Below are 16,144 nucleotides of genomic sequence, written 5' to 3'. Positions count from 1 at the left end.
AGAAAGGCCGGAGACCAAAGGCAGGATGCCTTCAAGAAATTACATAGGGATCAGCAAGCATTCCGAGACTGGCTAAAAGAGTCCCTGAGTGAGAACATGACTCTGATCAATGACTCCATTTCTCATGCTGCTGAGAGCCTAGAAAGAACTGTGGATGTGAAAGCAGAACGTATCACACAGAGCTTTGAAAGAATGGCAAGTGCTATGGACAGAATGAGTGAGGCTGTGATAAGTCCATCCATCCATTGCCAGACGCCATGTATCCCAAACGGGGTGGCCAAGGGCTTAATTGTTTTGCAGGGAGGGGCACGAATCCTCCACCAACCCCACTTGACACATAGAGATACCAACAGCATCTGGTGTTCCCAGGCGGTCACCCATCCAAGTGCTAACCAGACCCAACGTTGCTTAACTTCGCTGATCGGACGGGAAGCGGTGTACTCAACGTGGTATGGCCGTTGGCATGTGAGTTCAGCAAAATTCGAAGAACACTTTACTACATGATTTCTGTTCATGTTAACTTTTATGTAATATTATTTATGCCATATTCATTTGACTATTGCTATTTTTTTACTTGGGTGTTGGTGTAGCTAGACATTTGACTTTACTCTTTTATTTTTTTTATTATGTCATTTGCCATATTTCTTCCTTGTATTGTCATTGGCCTGTTTTTTTTTTTTTTTTTTTTCAAAATCTGTGTTATAGATGTTCTAAGTAGAGTGCATGGTTCCTGGACATCACACTTTTCTGTGAAAATTTGTGCACCAAAGTGTGATAACTTTATTGTGATATTTCCATCAATCCATCCATCATCTAATCCTGTGTTGGTGCCTCTAGGAATTTGACTTGATTTTTTTTCTTTTTTTTTGTGTGTGTGTGTCATTTGCCTTGTTAATTTCTTTTGTATTGTCATTTGCCTTTATTTCGATTTTCAATATGTATGTTGGACGTGTTTTCCCTTGCTTTTAAACGAATATATATATATATATATATATATATATATATATATATATATATATATATAGGCTATATATATATATATATATATATATATATATATATATATATATGTTAAGTTGATATATTTTTTTTTGCAAGGACTTAACACCACTTTTTTTTTTAATTTATTTGACTATACATTTTTGGTACCAGGATGTACGTATTTTTGTATCAGTTAGGTTGAATGCTTTGTTCCTGGACATTACACTTTTCTGTGATAGTTTGTACAACAAAGTGTGATAACCTTAATGTGATATTTCCATCCATCATCTAATCGTGTGTTGTCCCATGAGGAGTGTAGGAGCCCGAGGCTAATCATGTTGGTCCTGAAATCTTAGGTGAAAGTGACTTTTTGCACTCATCCCAGAGTGGCATTACATGAGCCGTAAACACCAACCATCCCATGGATGAAAACCTGCACATGCTCAATCCCATTGGGTCTCACAGATGTGATATTTAATGTGACGTCTTTTTGGCAACTTCATTGGGATATGTATCGTTAGGTAACTTTAATGTAATTACATTTTAATGAGTCAGCAAACTTAAATATATATAACAATTTGTGCTAAATAATATTTGCTAGTTTTAAACCAAATTCTGCATATTCAATGTGATACTTGTTTCTACCAAAGTCAGCTACCTCAAATGCGATATATTTTGTGGTAAAGTCAGAAAACTTTTCTGTGATATTTCTGTAACAAAGTACAATACTGTATAGGAATATAGAAATAAAAGCAACTTTGTTACTGCTCCTTATTTATTTCAGTGTCTCCTTAATAATTCATTAGCACTATATTATGAAAACAAAAATATGCACTAAAATTTTGGGAGGATTTCACCGAGTAATTATCTACCTCACTGAAAATTAGCTGCTGTTGGTCTGATCACAAGATATCAACTGAAGAGCTTTGCATCCACCCACCATGGGGCATTGACTGACATCAGGAAGGGCATGCAGTCACAAAGTGCTACACACTCCAATCACATTCCTTTACATAGGGGCAACACCCTAGCCCTTCATCGAAAGAAGCGCACGGAAAAAAAATGCTACATCATCTCTATTCCTCTGTATTAGAACCACCTTCTTATTAGCTCCTGCCGCTTTTGATAACCACCAACTGGATTTCTAACTACCTGACCAATAACCACACCTTTATTTTGTGTCTCAGGTGGTTCTGCAGGGTTGTCATCATTATCTATGATTGGGATTCTTCTGTCAATGGCCATATTATGGAGTACAGCACAAGCCATAATGATAACTTTTACATGCGGCAGTTTGGTGCGCAGCGGAATGTTTAGGCATCCAAACCTCCTCTTCCAAATACCAAAAGCAGGCTCAATGACATTTCTGGTGTGCACGTGAGCTGCATTATAGCGTCGCTTCTTACTTCCTGGTGTTAGGATGGGGGTTAGTAAAAACCTGGTGCAGGCATAACCACTATCCCCAAGAAGGTGCCCAGAATACTGTCCCTCCTCAAGTCTTGTATATATGCACGAGTTTTCAAAAATTCTTGCATCATAAGTTGACCCTAGCCAGCTACAAACAATATTGGTGAATTTAAGTTTGGCATCATATACGCCTTACACATTGACACATTGATGGACATAAAGCCTTTCTGACAACGGTATATTTCTGCATTTTCCCCGCCTGGGCTCATAATTTTAATATGTGTCCCATCTATACAACCAATGACACCAAGTATCTCAGCAATACTAAAAAACTCTGCTGAATGAGCAGCAGCCTCTTCTGGTCGTGGAAAATGTATGTGGTGTGGTGAATGCCGTGCTATTGCTACACCAGTTCTCTTGAGGAACCTACATACAGAAGCAGTGGACATTTCAACACAATCACCCACCGTTATCTGGAAAGTCCCGCTTGCCATGTACTGCAGTGCTGCAAGAAGTTGTAGGTGGAGAGGCACACCATATATATATATATATATATATATATATATATATATATATATATACTGTATATATTGGTATGTGTGTGTGCATCTCTCCCTCTTTCTACACACAAAATGTTCTATAAATTTGCACTGGGCAAGTGCTACTAACATCACGGAAGGGTAATATTTATCACTGCAAGCTTTAAGAATTTTATTTTTGGACACTAGTTTTGAGTGAGCAAATAACTTATGGCATAAAAATAAATAATGGGATGGTATATTAACCTTCTGGGGAATATTCTTCAATCTTGTCCTTACCCAGTTGCTTACATTATATTTGTTGATGCATTAATCAGGCTGAGGGCACAACTGAAAGGGAACAAGAATAGAAAGAAGAGAATTATGATTTTTTACGAGATAATACAGCACAATTCATGCAAAAATCACCTCTTCCTTTCTCATATCCTGGGACAATTGGCGTGACTGTATTCGGAAGATCAATGACACAGTCCTTCGAAAGGCGGTATCGTTGGATAAATTCCTCCTGAGACAGATAGGCCATAGGGTTAATGCGGTCTTTTGGAATCACACGAGGTATCCTGACCTGAGCAATTTCCATCATCTCAAGTGCCTCAACTTCTTCCATTAGTCCCATTAGGTTGGCTACAGCATCCTGTAAGAGATTGGGTTAGGTTAGGTTATGTAAAATGAGCCCTTATCAGTCAAGATCATTAGTGCATCACAGCACCAAATTTTGCATCGCAAGACACTCGTGTAATTTCAAAGTTGAAAGATCGGGAAAATGGCAGCGTGGAGGAGGAATGGCAGTTGTTTAAGAGTGCTGTGGTGGGGCATGCAGAAGAGGTGTGTGGTGTGAGACATGTGGGTGGTGGTGTAAGAAAAGGAAGTGAATGGTGGTGCGAGGAAGTAAGTATGGCTGTGGCTGAGAAGAGACGTGCATATGAAGTGTGGCTGCAGAGGAAGGATGAGATGTCATATGAAAGGTATAAGGAAAAGAGGAATAGAGCGAGAAGGGCTGTGCGTGATGCTAAAGTGGCAGCAGATGAGAGGTGGGGTAGGCGGCTGACAGAGAATTTTCAACAGAATAAGAAAATGTTTTGGAAGGAGGTGAAAAGGGTGCGAAAGGGAGAGTCTGGGAAGGAAGAACGAGTAAAAGCAGAGGATGGAAGGATGTTAATTGAGATGGATGCAGTAAGGAAGAGATGGGCAGAGTATTTTGAAAGATTGTTAAATGTAGAGGAGGAAAGGGTGGCTGAGATTGTGGCAGATAGAAGAGGGTGCAAGGAATAAATGTGTTGGGAGAGTTGAATGATTCTTTGATCACGAAGGAGGAAGTGGAGAAGGCAGTAAAGGAGATGAAAACAGGGAAAGCTGCAGGTATGGATGGGTGTGCTGTGGAATGCCTGAAGGGTGGTGGAGTGAATATTGTTGACTGGTTAGTAAGATTATTGAATGTGTGCTTTGAGAAAGGTATGGTGCCAGTTGACTGGGCAAGTGCTTGTGTGGTCCCGTTGTATAAAGGCAAAGGGTGATAAGTATGAATGTACTAGCTTTAGGGGTATAAGTCTGTTGAGTGTTGTAGGTAAAGTGTATGGTAGAGTGTTAATTATGAGAGTTAGAGAGGGTACAGAGGGAGTGATTAGTGATGAGCAGTGTGGCTTTAGGAGAGGGAGGGGATGCGTTGATCAGGTGTTTGCTGTGAGACAAGTGTGTGAAAAGTATTTAGCGAAAGGCAAGGATGTGTTTTGGGCATTTATGGATTTAGAGAAAGCGTATGATAGAATTGATAGGGAGGCTTTGTGGACTGTTTTAAGATTGTATGGACTTGATGGTAGGTTACTAAAAGGGGTGAAAAGTTTTTATGTAAATAGTAGAGCGTGTGTAAGAGTGGGAAATGCTGTGAGTGATTGGTTTCCCGTGAGAGTGGGGCTGCGACAGGGATGTGTGATGTCGCCTTGGTTGTTTAATATTTACATGGATGGTGTTGTAAGGGAGGTGAATGCAAGAGTTTTAGGTGGAGGTCTGAGTCTGGTAAATGTTGATGGAGGAGAGTGGAATCTGAAGCAGCTGCTTTTTGCAGATGATACTGCACTGGTGACTGATTCAGAGGAGAGATTGAGACAGTTGGTAGAGGAGTTTGGAAGGGTGTGTGAAAGGAGGAAATTGAAAGTACAGTAAATGAGAATAAGAGTAAAGTGATGAAGTGTACGAGGTTGATAGATGGTAGGGGGATGAATATAGTTTTGAATGGTGAGTTGCTTGAGGAGGTAGATTGTTTTAAATATCTAGGGTCACATGTTGCTGTGGATGGAAGAATAGATGCAGAAGTGAAGTTTAGAATAAATGAAGTAGGAAAGGTGCTGGGAGGAATGAAAAAAGTGTTTAAATGTCGTTCGCTTAGAATGGATGTAAAGAGAAGGCTGTATGAGGGTGTTGTGGTACCGACTGCATTATATGGGGCTGAAACATGGAATATGGGTGTAGCAGAGAGGAAAAGTTTGAATGTAATGGAGATGAGATGTCTGAGGAGTATGTGTGGAGTGACGCGTATGGATCGAGTGCGAAATGATGAAGTGCGAAGGAGAACTGGAGTTGTTCGGGAGATGGCTGGTAGAGTTGAGCAGAGGGTGTTGCAATGGTTTGGGCATATGGAGAGAATGGATAATGAGCGATTGGTGAAAAAAAATAACTAGATCTGATGTGAGAGGTGTAAGACTGAGAGGAAGACCACGAATAGGATGGATGGACAGTGTGAAGAGAGCGCTGGATGCGAGAGGGATGTCTGTTGAGCAAGGAAGAGTGGCTGTGCATGACAGAAATAAATGGAGAGAAATTGTGAATGAATAAGTGATGACGCAGCCCTGAGGGGATATTCTCCCGCTTTTGGTCTGATCAGCTAGTCAGGTCAGGTGCGGGTAAGGGGATGGGTCTGTTATGATGTGGCAGGGGTAAACCAGTTCTGCTGTCGGGCCCTGCTGTGGATGTCACTGATTGCATTGCGCAGTTGACCCTTGTGCGTTGTGATGCAGTGAGGATCTGTCCGTTCTCCCCTTTGGGGCTAAGATGCGAATAAATGTGTTTGAATGGATGAGTAAATGGAGAGTGAGTCGTCCTGTCTCGGCTACCTCCCTTTCCTTGGGGGAAGCAGCCTAGGTATATAGATAGATAGATAGATAGCATTCCTTTCAATAAACAGGAAAGGTAATAAAAAAATAATCCTGCCACACAGACCGAATATACCTTTGACAATTTGCTTATTGTCCTTTTAAACAGTACTGGAGTAGCCCATTGCTGCAACACATGATTGTAAATGATCTGCACTGTCAGCTGAACTTGGAATTCCATGCAGAAATATAGATCAGTAATTTACCTAAAAGTAAATCATGGTTGAATTACTTATGAGGTTACAATGCTTAACTAGCCTCCTATTACACACAAAACGGAAATGGGACCTCATTCTGTATTCCTCAATAACATAATAATCAGTATTTACCATAGCAGAGCAGTGGTGACAGCGGCTGGAAGTATGGTAGGTGTTGACTGAAGGCCTTTAATCAACAGGCAATCATAAAACGCCTATTCAAGTACTGGAAAAAACATGCTAGAGCAAACAACAAGGGTTAAACAGTACAATGCATACCAGCAAAATACAGAAGCCGAAGCCTGGTTGGAAGTAAACACTGGTCGGTCAGCTAATATTCACATACACAGTAGAAAGTCTCTTAAAAGTACACAAACATAGTTGTTTTTTTTTCCATACCGGGTAAGTTATTTACCTCAGCAAAATTACATTGGGTATATAATATTGAATTAATAATGATTATTTTTTTATTTTCGGGACCGTCTGTTGGGGAGGCTGCAGGTCCCCCAAGAATGTTCCAGTACTTTGTTCTGGCTGTCCCGAATGCCGTCCCCAACAGAGGCTTCGGAAGGCTGGTTGGGGACGACTGTGAAAACGAAAACGTGTGTTCGGAGGCGAGTAGGCTGTTGGGGACTACATTGGGGACGACTGAAAACGGCCCTAAAAGTCATTATTTGTTATTTGGATTATTCTGGACAGTGGGCAGTCACATTTTAATAAGTACAGAATGGGTACGGAAAAGGTAAGGAAGAAATAACTTAATTTCGTACCATACCATACCTAAAAAAAAAAAAAAAGAAAAGAAATATCGTACCGTAATTTCGTACCGTACTTACAGGTAAAAAATACCACATCGTACAATAATTCCGTACCGTACCATACCGTACTGCCACCCTTGCCCTGAGTTTTCGTATGCCAGTTTGTTTCTGCATTCTCTTGTAGGTCACTGAACCCTGCGACCGAAATGTAAAGATCGAAATGGCTTGGCTAAGTAACTGAAGAGCTAGCACAACGAAGTTTCTGACTGATTCACAGCACTGTACATTTATATGCCATGCAACAAAATAATTTCTCCAGAGATCTTTCATTTTGTTTCGAAACTGCGAGCAGCATATATTTTCCCATGCAGTAAACATCTTCAATCGAACCGTTTTAATCATTTAACGTTTTTTTCTAAACCGAACGTCAATATTTGATTAACAATTGCCAGTTGTTTAACTTTGGCCCTAAGCTCTCGAGTCACGATTAATTTCACTTCTTGTAATTTCTCATAATTATTGAGAAGGACTGCATGTATGATTAGGCTCGGCACAAAATCTTACGTTTTATAAAATCATTGGGCATTCGTCTAATTTTTTTATTAAAATTATCACCTAATCATTTCTTTGTTATGAATAAACTGCCGTTGTTTCTCCGTGCATATTTGTTTTTACATTGCTCTCTCTCTCTCTCTCTCTCTCTCTGCTTAATCCTTCCAATCAGCCATCGGATTTTTTCTCCGCAACTTAGTTCCGAAATCTTTATACTGAAGATTTCATTTTTCTCATTTATTTACAATATTCCAAGTTGCGTACTCCCCCGGTCTCATTTTTTTCACGAGTTTGGCACACAGGCCTTTAGTGCGTCTTAAGTATAATGCAGGAGAGCAAGATCGGCTTTAATCACTTCTATATGAGTGCTTCACTGTCCAACATATTCGAGTGGCGGTAACAATTATAACACTAGAAAGCAAAGTGTACATTTTTCGCCAATGACATTACCATTAAAACGGATCCGGATCCGGATCGAAGATATTGTGTGGAATACATAGGATCCAGATCCCCCCCTAAAGTTTAACCAACTCTTTCTTAGCCTATGGCCCGCTCTTCAACAAAATTTCATTGGAATTCATGTAGAACTTTTGGAGATATCGTGTGCACAAACCAACAGATAAACGTAGTTGAATACATGCACCATCTCCAACTTGGTTGGTGAAGGCAATATACAGTACACTACTTAAACGTATTTAAGGGGGTTAATGGAGAATTTTTTTTATCCCTTGTGTATAATCCCAGTGATGCATAAAATCGTCTGGCGGCAGGAAAGATTATCACACCAAAGATGTTACCGTACTAAAACAATTGAAGTGGTGAAGAACTTAAACTGACTCTGTGCAGAGGGTTGATATGGCCACCATAATACCCCCACCCTCTTTTCTCTCTCTCTCTCTCTCTCTCTCTCTCTCTCTCTCTCTCTCTCTCTCTCTCTCTCTCTCTCTCTCTCTCTCTCTCTTCCAGTACTGTATTCTCTCACATGCACATGTACAGTCGTGGCCATAAGTAATCACCTATCCTTGTGTACTCCGTGCCTCAGGCTGGCTACCTTACGCGCGGCAACTCACACTGGAGTAAGAGGAGCTGAGAGGGAGGGGCCAAAGAGAGAAAGGAAGGTGGGTGGGGGGACGAGTGATGGTGCTTAGGAGGAGCGAGGGAGGGGAGGGAGGGTAGGTAGGGGAGGGAGAATGGTATGCGAAGTTGTGGCCACATAATTTGTCTAGTTTCTTTCATTCAGGGCATCATAGAAAGGAGTTACTATTCGGTAGATAAAGTTGCAATACACCTTGTATAGCGGCGTCAGATAAACTTTAGATAGGTGGTGATGTCAAGAACTGGCTCTTGAGAGAAGTATGCTGACGTGACAGATCAAATATTAGTGTAAAGCCATCGAGATTTTGTCGGCCCAGATTGTCAACGTGTGGATAAGGCGACCAGAGTCCCGCCTTTATAAAGGCTGGACGGTCCTGCCTTTTTTTTTTTTTTTTTTTTTTTTACCTCTGGCCCGCTTTTTTAATTGTGACTAAAATGTCCTGCTTCTGGGGCAAATTATGTAAAATGTCCCGCTTTAGGAAAATTAATATTACATTAAATATAATATGACCTTTTATGAAATTATGACAAATTAGTATAATTATGCATAATCCAAACCAAGTGAAATGCCAAATTGTTAATATAAAATTTATAATACTAACTGGTAACTTTGGTGGGCCAATTCACCTTACTGTACTCTATATTGGTCACTCAGTTACTGGAGTTCGTTTGAGACGTTAGTGTTTGATTAGCAGCCGGAGGGTGAGGCGTTGCTGCCCGAGGGTGAGGTGTTGCGTAGGAGCCGTCGCACTCTCTCTCTCTCTCTCTCTCTCTGCACACACACACACACACACACACACGTGACATTGTCCCGCTTTTAGCTCCAATAAATCTGGTCACCTTATGCGTGGAAGCCAGAGAACGAGGGGATACGGGCCCGCCTCCTGCAGCTCACCAAAGACGAGTGGGAGCTGTTCAAACGTAACCAGCAAACCATCAACAACATTGTTTCCCCGGTGCCGCGACGCCTGAGTGAGGTGACATGAGGCCATTGGCTTGACCAGTGTCGGTAGACACTGACATTGATATACTCTGGGAGTTTGGTTAAGATTTTTTTTCATTTTCCCTCTAATAGATTATGAGCGATACCGTTACCATATCCACCCATGAACACAGACATCAAATTTATTTACCTTTTATGCACAGTTATTTTAAAAAGCCTTTTCATATAGAGATGTCATTAAATAATTATTGTATTATCATGATGGTGCCTGTATAGAGGGAGTGTACAGTATACCGCGAGGGAGATCATATTTACTGTGGACACAGCCATGTCAAAGGTTGCATATATTATTTAGTTCCAAAAATTAATTACATGTAAGGGTAGAGGACGTTTCTTACACAAACATTACGGAAGTCAAAGTCATCCAGATTCCATTCTGCGTCCGAAGTCAAAATACACGGATAAACACAAATATCTGGCTCTGCACAAATGTTTGATGTCACGTCAGTATATTTCTATGACGAGCCAGTCCTTGACATCACCACCTATCTAAAGCTTGTTATCTGACGCCGCTATACAAGGTGTAATGCAGCTTTATCTACCGAATAGTAACTCCTTTATATGATGCCCTGAATGAAAGGAAAAAGAAACTATGTGGTAGCATTTCATTCTCCCTTCCCTCCCTCGCTCCACCCCAGCACCATTGCTCGTTCCCCCACCCACCTTCCCTACTCTCTCTGGCCCCTCCCTCTCAGCCCCTCTTACTCCAGTGTGACTTGCCTCGCATAAAGGAGCCAGTCTGAGGTACGGCGTACAGAGTGATAGATGATTATTTATGGCCACGACTGTACGTGTACAGATTACCGTAATGCATAAAATTTACACTACTTGTAAATTTACAGGAAGTGTTGTACAGTCCCCTGAAGCTCCATCTTTACTGCCAGACATCACGTTTCTTGCTGCTTCACTAAATTCAAGAAGTATCCCGTAGTATTTTTCTTTTTTTAATCAGCTAACACCACAGGGGGGGAGGCGGTAGCCGAGCAATTTGAGAGGGTGGTGTACAGCCCCGGTGGACGTGGGTTTCACCTTGAAAAAAAAAAAAAAATAATAAAATAGAGGATGCAGTGGCTCAATCGGTTGAGAGGTGGCCTGCAGTCCTACTGGACCCAGATTCAAATCCCTGCTGGGGAAGGGAACAGTTTAAGGATTTGAATTTCATAAAATCAGACTTCACTGATCTACCTGTAGACGTGTCGTCAATATACCTTCGCTAATACCAATACACCAGCCCTGTATGAGACAGCCCTAGCATGTATTCAATATGGACGGTGAGTGTTAGCGCCAAAGTGGAGACATGTGGAGGTGTATGATATGCAGGAGGACCACTGGACCTTGGGAGCAGCCTGTGAAGCCTATGCTCAGAGTCGGACGCATAAAGAAAAAAAAAAATCCCAGCTGGGGCAGGGAAAATAGCAGTAGTTTTGTACCTGGGAGGCGGGCCTCCTAACGGGTGCTCTCAATAAATGTGTGTGTGTGTGTGTGTGTGTGTTGTGTCATGATGAACTACTGCTTAATACTTAGTATTCATATTTTGTCATAGGTTCAGCCTTCAAAGCAAATTTTTCTTGTATGCGTGTATTTTTTTTTTTTTCCATTTCTGCCTCTCGTCTGGTCACCTTCCTGTTCTCTCTCTCTCTCTCTCTCTCTCTCTCTCTCTCTCTCTCTCTCTCTCTCTCTCTCTCTCTTTCATCTGGTCGTTTCGAGAGAAATTTAAAGACACTGTGCTAAGAAGTTCACTATTAAAAGATGGACCGCACCTCTGTTAAAATATAAACGTCCTTCAACTCCCTCCTACATAGCTTCCAAAAAAGAGGACAGTGGGTTGCAGGAGAAGAGCTAATTCAGTCTGTAATAGCCTGGGTTGGCGTCCACTTGAACCTGCGGCAACAATAAGAACAGAAATAATTTGGGAACATTAAAGACAGATGATGGCAGGAAGCGGGGGGAGGGGGCGAGGATATGTGGACCAAGGCAAAGGAAGATGCAACATGAAAAAGGTTCAGAACCTCTTATATAAACCCTTTTACGGTACTCATGCCGATTAATGGATTTAATAAAGTATAATAGTAATGATTATGTGGAGTTATGTTAGGAATCTGTATGAGCTCCATTTAGTGTACGTCGAACATCCAGAATCAGTTTTCGTCCAATGACGGCTCGGCATCTTTTGTGTTATGGTTCCTGTGGTAAAATTCATGCATTGCTTCAGGTGACTCACACTGGCCACTGTTGCTGAATTTCCATGCACGTACGGTTGTCTGAATTTGTGTTTACAGACTGGCTTCAAGTTTTGCGAAATGTGGCTCTCCCCCCTCCCCCGTCGTTTATTTTAACGACTGCTTCGAACTCTTTACAGATGACGCTTTTTTATGCATCTGACTCTGGGCATAGGCTATACTCGTACAGCCCGTTCCGAGACCCAGTATTCCTCTTGCGAGCCATGCACCTCCACATGTCACCACTTCGGCGCTAATGCCCACCATCCATATTAAATACGTAGTAGGGCTGTCTCATGCTCCACTGATGTGTTGATATTAGCGGAAGAGGTTTTGCGACATGGTGCGTATTTAGTAGCTCAGTAAAGTCTGCTTTAACGAAATACAGATCCTTGGAACCAGTGGTCCTCAACATTTCCAAGTAGTCTCGTCCTTCTCGGCCTTGGTCCACAGAACCGCCCCCCCCCCCTCTTCCTGCCATCATTTCATTCAAAAAATTTCTTCCCGAATTATGACTGCTATTGGTGCTAGCGCAGACTTAAGTGGAGACCAATCCAGGTGAATACAGGCTGCATTAGCTCTCTTCCTGCAACCCACTATCCTCCTTCTCGGTAGATACGTAGGAGGGAGTTGAGGGACGTATATATTATAACTGAGGCGCGGTCCATCTTGTATTATCTGACATTAGTATCTCTAAATTTTTCTCGAAACGGCCAGATGAGAGAGAGAGAGAGAGAGAGAGAGAGAGAGAGAGGTTATGGTAATTAAGGTGTTAAGGCCCCCATACACGCTCAGTCAGGTCACTCAGTCCATATGTGTCATGCTTGTTTGCACAAACATTGCACAGGTAGAAGGGAGAGCGACCTGCGCCAACCAGGGTTGTGCAAGGAGATCTCACACACTGTTCAGTCAGTCAGGTCCGTCAGACATCAGTTTGACTGAAACGGTGAACATGGAGGACATGACAGCTCCGCTCGTCGAGGAGGAGTTGATGCTGTTGGGTGTCTGTGCTGTGGCCTTGTACAAAAGGAAGAGAAATCTAGAAAGAAGAAAATGGACGAAGGATTGGCTGCTAAAACGAGATCAGTACACGCCTACGAATCTGTTACAGTAGCTACGACTAGTGCCAGGAGACTAGCATAACTACATGAGAATGGATGAAGCAACATAGTCGTCTCCTGTCATTAGTTGCTTCAAGGATAGAACGAATAGATACGTGCATGAGAACAGCCATAACACCCCATGAGCGAATCACTGCAACACTGAGGTATTTAGCAACAGGACGCTCGTATGAGGACCTCAAGTATTCTGCTGCAATCACTGCACAGGCTCTGGGCAAAATTATTCCTGATACCTGCCGCGCTATTTTGAATGCTTTGCAGCCGGAGTATATGAAGGCATGTGATGTATTGTGATGATTATGAGTGGAAATAATTGCCAGTGGCCACACTATTATATGTTCCGGGAACATTTTGTAAATATGAATGTCAAGAAAGCAATAAAGAATCTTTTTTACGTGGCCTTTTTAAACTGTGTTGGGGGAGGGGGGCCGCACATAGCACAGCAGTGATGATGATGTGTCTGTGTAGTGAGCATCTGTGTGAGTAGGGACACCCATCATACAGTGGTGATGATGATGGTGATTATGGTAGTAGTAGTGATGGTGGTGGTGAATGTGGTTGTTGTAACGGAGCCCCCCTTAGGGGTGGTGGAATATTCTTTTTACCCTGTCTGTCTGCTTGCATGTGTGTGTGTGTGTGTGTGTGTGTGTGTGTGTGTGTGTGTGTGTGTGTGTGTGTGTGTGTGTGTGTGGTCCGGTCCGGTCTGTGTGATGTGCCGTGTTTCTGTCTGACACACACATAGTAGTTCAATGGCAATAGTGATGTTCAGCCTGGAAATTTCATTGTGATGGTGGTGGAGACAGATTTCTGAAAGTAACTCTGTACTGAAGAATGCTAAAACATACCATGTTGAATATAAAACTGTTAATGAAGGAAAATATATAACTGGATAATGGTGCTGGTGAACATTTCGGTGCATGATGATAAACTTGTCTCTAAAACTATCCATGTTAATTTAAACAGTTCCATCTTATCCCTCAACAACATTAAAGGTTGTAGTGTGAGATGTTCTTAGGTTCCTATAGGATAAATGCAGTGTAGGCGATATAGGCTCCAGTGAGATATGTGTGTGTGTGTGTGTGTGTGTGTGTGTGTGTGTGTGTGTGTGTGTATCCATTAGGGCCACACACACATATCACTACAGTATATTAGTGTCCATCACTAGCGGTAGTGATAGTCAACCTCGATTCATTCTTTATATCCTGGGTCGCGATTATGATAGTGAATAGATATGGTGTTGAATAGATATAGGCCTAATAGTGATTAGATATGATAGTGAATAAATATGAAAGTGAAACGATAATTATGATAGTGATTAGATATGATAAGAAATTGATACGCTAGTGAATATATATCATAGTGAATAGATATGATAGTGAATAGTGATAGTGATAATTACTCAATGAATATATATAATGAGAGTGAATATATATAGTGATATATACCTAATGCATATATATGATGACAGTGATTATATATAGGCCTAGTGATATATAGTTCATGCATAGATATGATCATAGGGAATATATACAGTGATAGATACTTAGTAGTGATTATGGTTATATTAGCTGTGCTACTATGAATTAGTGATGAGTAGGGTAGTAGTAGCCTATACTGTATTATGATGGTTATAATATTAGTGATGATGGTGATATTAGTAGTGATTACATGTCCGATTGCCTTGTTATATATGAGATAATGGGTAATCTACAAGACAGACAGCACCTTTTATTTTTAACTATTTTTAACTTTCCCTTCATTGAAGGCTTTGTGTACGTTATTTGAGGTCGTTTGTGAGTGCAACTTGAAGTTTAGTTGTATTTGTTGTTAGCATAAACCTAACTAAAAGACCTAACCTAACCCTTCTGTACATACCAGTAACCACCAACATTAATAACTTTTATATAATTCAATAAAATCTGTCTAAAAGACTCTCTCCGACGATATTTCATTCATCGTTGCGTTCCCACAACACCCGGGGCCAGGAGAGTCCATTCCTTGGAGTATGTGTTGGGACTGACCAGCTAGGGGAGTCCATTCCTTGGAGTGTGTTTTGGTAGTGATCAGCTACCACACACGCACGAGTCTGCACACGTCTCAGACTTCAGAAGCCACCTGAACTAGCACAAGCTAAGCCACAGGCCTGCACAACCATCAAGCCACCACACACACACGCTCAAACCACCTTGTCCAACCATTGGTATTTTGTGGAAAACTGAACGTGTATGGTGGGCTTCCAACCATCAACTGACGTGACTCGAGACAGCCCAGAGTTGTGTGCATGCCAAAAATTGCTACCATACACACGCAAACAGCCTTGAATGTGACTTGAACTTGTATAAATAACTGAGCGTTTATGGGGGCCTTTAAGGATGTAGGGACGCCATGTAGAGAAGGGGTGGGGACGCCTGTGTGAAGATGTTCAATGGTTGTGGCGATATTGGCGTTGTGTTTGTTTACCCAGTATTGCAACACCAATTACTTCACTCATCCTGACGAACTGTACGGGATTTTTTTCTCTCTCTCTGCTAACATTTAATTCATTTTTTAAAATATTTGACTGAATTCATTCTCTGCAGTTCAGCTACCATTACATACGTTCACAAACCAGACATCACAACAAAACGTCCCTGGTGCAAAACGCCACACCTCTCCCATGAGTGATGGTGTACAAACATTTGAAGATGTGAGAGGGGAATGGAGGAAGGCCATAACACTGTAGCCAGTCCAGAACAATTACACCAGCAGAGAATTTTTACCTCTCTCACAGCCGCCCAGCAAGTTGACGTTTCAGCAGCCTGCCTACTAAATTAGACCGAGCTTTCAGAGTGGAGGCCTTACGTGCCTGGACGAGTTATATTACTAGGAAAGCTGTGTCTTAGAAAATTTTACCAGAAGTCCAGTGCGGTGTTAGTTTTCAGGTTAGTGTTGGCTCCTGCATGAGAGGCAGTATCCAGTATCATCTTTTTATGATGAAAATTGTCTTTGTGAAATAATTTGGCTATAAACACGAAAGAATAATATGCCGTCGTTATCAGTGACACATATTCTTACAAAAACATGGCCATTGCAACACTTCGAATTCACATGCATTCTACCTTACAAACATTGTCTCAATTCATACTT

General features: G+C 41.6%; 1 non-coding gene across 1 annotated transcript; it reads right to left on the bottom strand.

The window, feature by feature from the left end:
* Positions 1-344: 344 nt before the first annotated feature.
* On the bottom strand, positions 345-463 carry LOC145411760 (5S ribosomal RNA). The gene has a single exon (XR_013899461.1). It is a non-coding gene; the product is annotated as a 5S ribosomal RNA (ribosomal RNA).
* Between the last annotated feature and the right edge of the window lie 15,681 nt (positions 464-16,144).

Source organism: Coenobita brevimanus, chromosome 90, assembly GCF_032717465.1.
Source record: "Coenobita brevimanus isolate Jiangsu-jjx chromosome 90, ASM3271746v2, whole genome shotgun sequence".
Taxonomy (NCBI): Eukaryota; Metazoa; Arthropoda; class Malacostraca; order Decapoda; family Coenobitidae; genus Coenobita; species Coenobita brevimanus.
The sequence above is the reverse complement of the archived record's forward strand: the minus strand, read 5'-3'. Positions and strand labels throughout refer to the sequence as shown.